The sequence below is a fragment of the Rhinopithecus roxellana genome, chromosome 7 (assembly GCF_007565055.1).
Source record: "Rhinopithecus roxellana isolate Shanxi Qingling chromosome 7, ASM756505v1, whole genome shotgun sequence".
NCBI lineage: Eukaryota > Metazoa > Chordata > Mammalia > Primates > Cercopithecidae > Rhinopithecus > Rhinopithecus roxellana.
This window is the reverse complement of record NC_044555.1, coordinates 117,407,304-117,414,843: the sequence shown is the minus strand read 5'-3', so window position 1 is coordinate 117,414,843 and position 7,540 is coordinate 117,407,304. Positions and strand designations below refer to the sequence as shown.

General features: G+C 36.4%; 1 pseudogene; it reads right to left on the bottom strand.

Moving 5' to 3' along the window:
- Window positions 1–1,544: 1,544 nt before the first annotated feature.
- LOC104670769 lies at window positions 1,545–2,141 on the bottom strand (annotated as a pseudogene).
- Between the last annotated feature and the right edge of the window lie 5,399 nt (window positions 2,142–7,540).

The window sequence follows — 7,540 nt, the reverse complement described above, 5'->3', positions numbered from 1 at the left end:
GTTTCCTTACCTTTGCAGACACTTTTTAACTTGATGTGATCCTATTTGTCCAGTTTTGCTTTAATTTCCTGTACTTTTGAGGCCTTAAAAAATATTTGCCCAGCCAAGACCAATGGTCTCTAGAAATTTTCATGGTACAAATCCTCAACACGATGTTCTACCACCTAAAGCAGATAGATGAGGCTTCTGAAGAGGATGATACTCTCTGGACGAATAGTAATCCATCAAATCTTGGCTACCGTGAACAGTGCCACAACTGACATGAGAGTGCAGATACCTCTTCAGTGTACTGATTTCCTGTATTTTTCTGTTTCTTTTTTTTAATTCTCAGAATTTTACCTCCATTTTAGGTGTCTTAAAGTGTAACACCTGAAATTATTTTTATGGCACATCAAAAGTATCCTTGAAGGTCAAAGCTGGGACTGTAATTTTGTATAATTCTTTCATATGTTGTTGTTACTGCTTCACTGCTCATACAATCATATGCAACATTTCTACTGTGAACTCTTGGTTTTCTCTTTTAACTGTCTCTTGATATGATATGTTGGCAACGACAAACTCTACTGGGCTTGTTATGGTCTCAACCTTTTGTTTAATCTTTCTGTTATTTTCATCATATCCAGATGTATCATTTGACTCTGGCTCATGATATGGATCAGTTAACATTCATGAATTACAGCAAAGCCTAGGGCACATATTCTTGTTTATTGGCTAATTTGTTAATACATTCGTGAATTCCTGCACATTCAGTTTCATTTTACAAACGTTTTACAAATCATTTAATGATTATCTTCCTTTACACTGTAAAGGTAATGATGAGAGAACCCAATTACTATCTTGAATTAAACCCTAGAAATTTCCTCCCCAGTAAGATCCTTCCCCCAACTTGGCTATTACAAGTAATTGCAATACTGTTCTTCTAATAATTCAGTCCAAACTCCTGGGAGGCATTCGTATTTTATTTCATTCATTCTTTAGTTTCTCACATCTAATTCATCAGCTAATTTTATTGTCTCTGGCTTCAAATCATGTACATAATATGGCCCCTTATCATCATCTTCACTGTTACCAGCCTAGACCAAGACACTATCCTCTCTTTCTTGGATTATTGCAATAGCATCTCTAATGTCACCCTGCTTCTGTACTTAACTCTCTCCAATGTCTATTCTCAGCATATTAGCTAGGTGATCTTTTACAAATAAACATATGTTCATGTAATTCTTCTGCTCAGATTTCTCTTTTGGCTACCCATCTCAATAAAATAACCAAAGTTTTTATAATAGCTTTTAAGGCCCTTAGAATTTTGCCATAAATTTTTCATTGTCCATATCCCTTACAGCTTTCCACTTCATCCCCACTCAGCATAAGACACAATAGCCTTCTTGCTATTTATTGAAATGACCAGTCAAACAAACCTTTGTCTCGAGACAGCACTTGGTGTTCCCTCTGTTAAAAACACTCTTCCTCCCTTAGATATTATTCAAATTGTTGACTCTCTCACATTCTCTAAGTCATTGCCCAAATATTTTTTACTTAAGAAGGCATTACTGACTAACTTTAAAACACACTTTCAGGCAAGCAACGTAACAGTGTAAACCCTCATCACTGCTAATAAGTTCATTGGAAAATGTGAGGCCAGGCATCAGTCCTCATTTCTTGAGCCAGAATATCAGTGCAAAAGAACCAGAAAAGCAGGTGCTTTCCACTAGGGCAAACGCTGCAACACATTCTCCATGGGTAACGTCTTTGTTCCCAATCCAATACAAGACCCAAACTGCCTTCTTCTTGACACAGGCATTGTTTCAATGGCATTGAAGAGAAATTCCCTTTCTTTGTTATCTTTAATGTGTGTCAATAAGGAGATTATTTATGTCAGAATGTGTGTTTTCTCTAGCAGTTTGGAAGCCATAGAAGCAGAAGGTTTCTGTAATCTGAATTTCTTGAGCAAATTGTTCCACCAAGTTTTCATCTACTATCCCATCACATGCTGCAAAGAAAGCCAGAATATAGGATATAAAATATCTTTCCTCAGGCTTCAGGGCTTCCCAGTGCCAAATGTCCTTGGACAGGTCCACTTCCTGGGCCATCCAGAAAGAAACCTCTACTTTCTTATACGTTTTCCAAATATCATGACAGACCATCAGAGCAGATAGTAAAGTAAGTAATTATCAATGCTGCTAGGATAGAACAGGAGTTCCTCACTGATGACTTGCCAGTGAACCTCATTAGGATGAACTGCACTTTAGTGAAGTAATACATTGAGTTTATGGCCAACAGACTTATGCTGGAACTGGGTTTTTAAGACTTAATGGAGAAAATTTCACTGGAAGGAAAGATTAAGTTCTTTGAGAAGAGAGTAGGTGAGTATCAAAAGATGGCAATGATATCAAGTGCAATAGATAATTCTTTTACTTTGGATGCCGACTTCTAAATAAGCTTAATATATGATGTTATTTTGCTGATTTTTTTTCCCTCTAATCAAAAAGAAAACAACTAAAGTATATCAACTAGCTACACCATCCATTGTCCATAGTGTTCATTAACAGCATCTTTAAAACTGTATAGCTACCTCACAATCAATACTGTTGATTCATAATGCTAGTGGTATCACCTAGAAAGAGAGAAATTTTAAGACAAAAGCTACTCAAATTCTTATAAAAGAGCTTGTCCGTTTTTTGCTTGCGTGGGATCGCAGTTGACAGTGGTAGTCTTGACTTTAAAGTGAGTGGCAACCCTCTAGTGAGCTTAGCCCAGTAGGATTAAACATTCGCATCCTAGCACAGTCAGTTGAAAGATGCAGCCCACTGCTACAAACAGATTTTGAAGTTTACTTAACTAATTTGTATATGAAATTTTGGCTTTACAACCACAAATATTGTTTGTACTGTTAAGGTACTAGCCTAATTTATTTGGTTTCTACACCAAATACAAAGTATTCTATTGACCACCAAGGGGAATTAATTTGAAATTCACTAACTAACTAAAGTAATTAAACTCGTGTAGACTAAGCATATAGTTTCCAAGTTTTATTTTCTTTAATGAATTGAAATACTGTTTATTCAACTTTAAAATCAATCCTGTGCATACTTAGGTATTATTTGGTTGGTACCACGTAAAAGGTTGTTATTTATACTGTAGTCTAGGTAGAGTGTCATGAGGATCTGTGTCCCACATGAGATAGAGTACTATGGTATAAGAGTTGGATAAAAGATAAAGGGGTATCTTTCAGGGCAAGAAGATTCTAACTTAAATCATTAGAAATTTAGGCATGTTCGGCTGGGCACAGTGGCTCACGCCTGTAATCCCAGCACTTTGGGAGGTCGAGGCGGGTGGATCACGAGGTCAGGAGATCGAGATCATCCTGGCTAACATGGTGAAACCCCGTCTCTACTAAAAATATAAAAAATTAGCAGGGAGTGGTGGTGGGCACCTGTAGGAGCTTGCAGTGAGCTGAGATTGAGCCACTGTACTCCAGCCTGGGTGACAGAGTGAGACCCTGTATAAAAAAAGAAAAGAAAGAAAGAAAAAAATGGAAATTTAGTCATGTTCTGGGTCTTAATATGTGTGAGGGTCCGTATCATTTTATTTCTCACATTTTATTTTCCCTGACTTCTAGTTCATATGAAAAAACCCTTGAAGTGTGTTTTATATGTGGGAGCTAAGGTGGTATTGTAAATTTTCAAGTCATCCTTGAACGAAATGAACCATCTAAGATCTTGCTTCTGTTAAATGGTAAAATCAGAACTGAAGTTGTATCTTCTAAAGGTTGTTTTTTCTTGTTTTGTTTAATTTATGTGTAAGTAGGTACTATTGAGTTAGTTCATTTATATTTACTACATCATTTTTAGAAAATATTTTTATTATTTATTTCTTTTTAGATTTTACCTGTAGTTTATACTTTGAAATACTCATCAGGTAGTGTGTTATAATTCTAGCATTTGTCTAAATGTGAGCATCATGTGGTGGAGTCGTGAGCTTCAGTAGGTTAGTCTACAAGTTATTAATACATTTTCCATCCAAATATTAATTTCAAAAGGAAGTATAAACTAATATATATTCTTAAGAGGTCTAATTTGAATTAATCTGGCTTTATGTTGGGAAAAAAATGCTGAGACATTGCATGAAACAATTAAATTTTGGTCACCTTTGTTAATTGATTGTATTGTATACGGGTTGTTTGACATTTGACCTGTTCTATTGTCAGTTTTCTTCGTTATTGATGTTGTAGTCAATTTTACAATTCCTATGAGACTTTTTTTTTTTCCTTGAAGATGGAGTCTTGCTCTGTCACCCAGGCTGGAGTGCAGTGGAGTGATCTTGGCTCACTGCAACCTCCGCTTCCCAGGTTCAAGCAATTCTCCTGCCTCAGCCTCCCGAGTAGCTGGGACTACAGGTGTACACCACCATGCCCGGCTAACGTTTTGTATTTGAGTAGAGACGGGGTTTCACCATGTGACCCAGGCTGGTCTCCAGCTCCTGAGCTCAGGCAATCTGGCCGTCTCGGCCTCCCAAAGTGCTAGGATTACAGATGTGATCCACCGTGCCCAGCCTTCTATTTTTTAATTGTTAAAGTTAATAAAACCAAATTATATGGTCAAAAATAAAAAAATAAAAAATATAACGCACCCACTCTCACCAACATCCTTCCCATGTCCCCAAACAAAAACACACACCTGCCACTTCTATCTCTCTTCCGTCCTTCATTTTGCTCCTTGAAGCACATCATTATACACACACTGTACACACACCTGTTTTACCTATTCATTGCATATATTTTTCTGAACACCCTTACTAAAATATAAGCTCCACAAAGGTAAGTTGCACTTATTTTCTTTTTATTTTGTTCACTGCTGTATCTATACCACCCACAAAAGTATCTGGTATAACATAGAAGTCACTGACTATTAAATGAATGAATGTGTGATTATATTAGTATAATTAATTTTCAAAAAGCAATTACATTTAGAGTACCTTTATAAAGAGAAAGTATATAAAAATCCATTGGAACATTAGGAATAAATTTAGGATCTACGTGAAGAAACTCAAAATGCTTCCTGGAAATATAAAAGGTGACTTGATTAAAAGGATGTTCCAATGATTAAAGGGGTGTTCTCATGTTCCAATGTGGAAAGGCTAAATAATAAAAAAGGCAATATAATTTAAAAATTAATTTACATATTTAAAATAATGAAATTATATTTCCTGATACATCCCAGCACCTAAAACAATTTTTGTCACCTCAATAAATATGTGTTAATAAATGATCCCTGCCCTCTAGGAGCTCACATTTTACTGAGGTGCATATAAGTGAACAGGTCAAGGCACTTAAACAAAAAAGAGCAACACGTAAACAAGATAGACAATCTCTCTCTCTTCTGTGTCTCCATAATAATGAATACCTTACTTTGTTGTAAGGATATGCACACATATATATCCTCTATTATGCTTAAATCCCTCCTTATTGAAACTATCCCTTTATCATTTATATCTCCTTTCTCATCATGGAACTTTAAACATAACAGAAACAAAAAAATATGAATATTGCTTTGTCTCCTATCACTTCTTTTTTTTTTTTTTGAGATGGAGTCTCGCTCTGTCCCCCAAACTGGAGTGCAGTGGCCGGATCTCAGCTCACTGCAAGCTCCGCCTTTCGGATTTACGCCATTCTCCTGCCTCAGCCTCCCAAGTAGCTGGGACTACAGGTGCCCACCACCTCGCCTGGCTAGTTTTTTGTATTTTTTAGTAGAGACGGGGTTTCACCCGGTTAGCCAGGATGGTCTTGATCTCCTGACCTTGTGATCCGCCTGTCTCGGCCTCCCAAAGTGCTGGGATTACAGGCTTGAGCCATCGCGCCCGGCTCCTATCACTTCTTAATGTGACTTTTATTGTGTCCATAATAGATGTCTCTCTCCCCACCCACCATGCACTGATATACATCTAAATGTAATTGTTTCTTAATTCCCCGCACTGTGAAATTCTAACCTTCAGAGACCCAATCTAAATCATCTCTTGCTTTTTGAAATATCCTCTAGTCTCTCAGGAAGACTTAATCACCTCTTCACCTCTTTGTTTCTGTAAAATTTGTTCATAATGCTGTCAATTACGAAGATAAAGGCAACTTCCTAACTATGTGAATGCCACAGGATATAATGATCCTGGTTCCTTGACACTAAAGAATACCACACATGCATACGAGTCCTGACAATTTAATGGAGCAGAGCTAGGACACCAGCCCACACATTTAATTCAGAAAGAAATAAACAACTATCTTATTTGGGATCTTTGCTACCCTCATCCAAATATACAGCTTGAGATTTTAAAATATTTATCAGATTATATCTCATCAACACTTTGTTCACAGTAAAATACAATCTCCTAAGCAGCTTACAAATCCCTGCATGATCTGGCCCCTGGCAATCTTCCTTACCTTTTTCTATCAACATGCCCTCACTGACTCTGCTTTTGCCATACTGTCCTCATTGTTGTTGCTCAACATACGAAGCTTATTCCCATTTTAGAGTTTATGCACATGGTAGTCTTTCTCTGGCTAAAGCACCTCTGCCAGATACTCCATTGGCTTACTTTGTCACCTCATTTATAACTCTGTTCAAATGTCATCTCCTTAGAGGCCTATGCTGACCATACAATCTGAAATGTTCCTCTAGCACTGAGACCTTTACCCTTATTTAGTTTCTTCATGGCACTTATCACTGCCTGGAATTACATTTTATATATGGTTGTTTATTGTCTGTTTCCATTGCTAGAATGTTAGCTCCATCAAGGCAGCATCTTGGTCTGTGTTATTTACTGTTGTATTACTAGTACCTAGTATTGTACTCATCACATTGCAGGTTATAAAATTGTTTTTAAATGAATGAATAGATGTATGGACTTGGAGAAGCTCAGATTGCTCAAGTATTCTTACTTTGTTGACTAAATCTGAATCATATTTCTTTTTGCCTTAAATGTAATCGCTTTCCCTATTTTTGTTTTGTTTCATTTCATTTTATTATTTATTTTAATTATCCAGCAACCCTGTGAGGGAGAAAAGCATGCTTATTTTTCTAATTTATAGATTAAGAAACTAATCTAACTTAAAGTAAGTTTAGTAATTTATCTCAATTATGACAGCTAATAATAGTAGAAGCAGGAATTCATGTCTGACTGGTTCTGGAGGCCATGCCCTTTTGCATACACAACTCTACATTTTTGAAAAAACCCTCAACACATCTATTATTTTTCCACATAATAGCTCTTGAATATTGATAATAATAATCACCCTTACTTATACTTGTTCACAGTATATTTGTTCATTTTCTTTAACCATTTCCCTTATAATTTCCCAATTACACAGTATCCTAGCTTTTCTCATCTAGATGCATTCCAATATGTACATGTACTTTAAAAGGCAGAGCTCAGGTATAAACAGTCTTCAAACTGCGGCCTGACTAGTCACAATAACAGAAGAATTATTAATTTAATAATCTGAGATCTGATATTTTGTTATTGTAGCAGCTACTTGCATTGGATGCTAAGAAGA